The following is a 1,544-nucleotide window of genomic DNA, read 5'->3' as shown; positions in this document are numbered from 1 at the left end:
GATTATTTAAAGAATAACTGATTTTGTAATAATTGTTGCGGGGGAATATTCACTAACGTCTGAAAAGCCCTGATTGTCCAGAAGGCAACAGTTATCTCAAAACAAGTAAAAAAACAAAAAAGGTTTAAAAAAAAAACGTGCAAGGTTGTAAACTTAAACTGGAACAAGTCTCTGTGATGTGATGCTTATTAGGATAAATGTAATCAAACAACTATCACATTATTTTATTTTATTGTGCCACTTTAACTACTTCATGGCAGTGGAGCAGCTGCATGATGTAAATGTTCAAAAAACACACTTCACTTCAAGCAGTTCATGTGTGCAGAAGTGAAATCCTTTTGCGCAGGCTTATCACAGAAAGTGACCCAGTTATCAGCCAGCACCACATATGCAAACATTGCTCCGGTGCATTGTGGGAAATACTTAAGGAAATCTACGCCTGCCGACTTTAGCCGGTATCTGGAACGAGCCAGTAAAGACCGCCAGGTGTGTCAGACAGGTGGCTACAGGAAGAGCTGCTCCGCTGTGTTGCAACCGACCGCCCAGACCAGTCGGGACCAGTAGGGACTGGTATGAGGGCGTGACTCATTCAGGCCCTCGGGATACTCAAACTCACTGAAAACACATCAGAGGCACAGTGTGCACTCATCACAACTAACTGCAAGCAAAAATGCTTTTAACTTTATTTAAATCACAGAAAGAGTCAATCTCAATGAGAGCTGCAACCATGAATTGATTAGTTGTCGACTATTATATTAATCGCTATTAAACTACTTTTATAATTGATTAATCGGCTTGAGTCATTCCTTTAAAATTCTGATTCCAGCTTCTTAAATATGAATATATTCTAGTTTCTTCTCTCCTCTGTGACAGTAAAGTGAATGTCTTTGAGTTGGGGACAAAACAAGACATTTGAGGACGTCCAACAACTAATTTTTTAATCAAAAAAAGAATCGATAATCAGGTAAATTGTCAATGGAAATAACTGTTATTTGCCGGCCAAATCTCAATAAACAGACATGATATACTCTATGGGTATATTACTACATGAAAACAGAGGGCCGACTGTTTACTGTCTATTATTATTATCCCACTGGCGTGTTGATGGATTTCCTCGATTTTTACTAAATTAAAAACACATTCATCTTTAAAGGGGCTGTGACTAACGACTATTGTCATTGTCGATTTATCTGTGGATTATTTTCTGGATTAACTGATTAGTTGTTCTCGAAAATGTGAGGAAATGGTGAAAAATGATGATCAGTGTTTCCCAAAGTCCAAGATGACGTCCTCAGATGTCTCGTTTTGTCCACAACTCAAAGATATTCAGTTTACTGTCACAGAGGAGAGAAGAAACTAGAAGATATTCACATTTAACAAGCTGGAACCTGAGAGGTTTTAACTTTTTGCATGAAAAACGACTTGAACCAAATTATCGGTTAACAGAATAGTTGCCGATTCTTTTCATAGTTGACAACCGATGGATTAATCTTTGAAGCTCTACGTCATTACATGATAATTGTGTACATCCTGCTACGCTGTGC

The 1,544-nt window shown here is 38.0% G+C and overlaps 2 protein-coding genes across 26 annotated transcripts in view; both read right to left on the bottom strand.

The window, feature by feature from the left end:
* Positions 1-1,544, bottom strand: part of ppfia1 (PTPRF interacting protein alpha 1) — a 66,778-nt gene that overhangs the window by 4,656 nt on the left and 60,578 nt on the right. For all 21 annotated transcript variants that reach the window (XR_004654556.1, XR_004654575.1, XR_004654640.1 and 18 more), the window contains one exon: positions 90-95. The gene's annotated coding sequence lies outside the window, so the exon portion shown is untranslated. The remainder of the gene's footprint in view (positions 1-89; positions 96-1,544) is intronic.
* LOC117938111 (src substrate protein p85-like) overlaps positions 1-1,544 on the bottom strand; it is a 21,665-nt gene that overhangs the window by 9,222 nt on the left and 10,899 nt on the right. The gene's annotated exons all lie outside the window — the stretch shown is intronic.

The sequence above is a fragment of the Etheostoma cragini genome, chromosome 1 (assembly GCF_013103735.1).
Source record: "Etheostoma cragini isolate CJK2018 chromosome 1, CSU_Ecrag_1.0, whole genome shotgun sequence".
Lineage (NCBI taxonomy): Eukaryota > Metazoa > Chordata > Actinopteri > Perciformes > Percidae > Etheostoma > Etheostoma cragini.
Note: the sequence above shows the minus strand (reverse complement) of the source record. Positions and strands in the feature narration are given on the sequence as shown.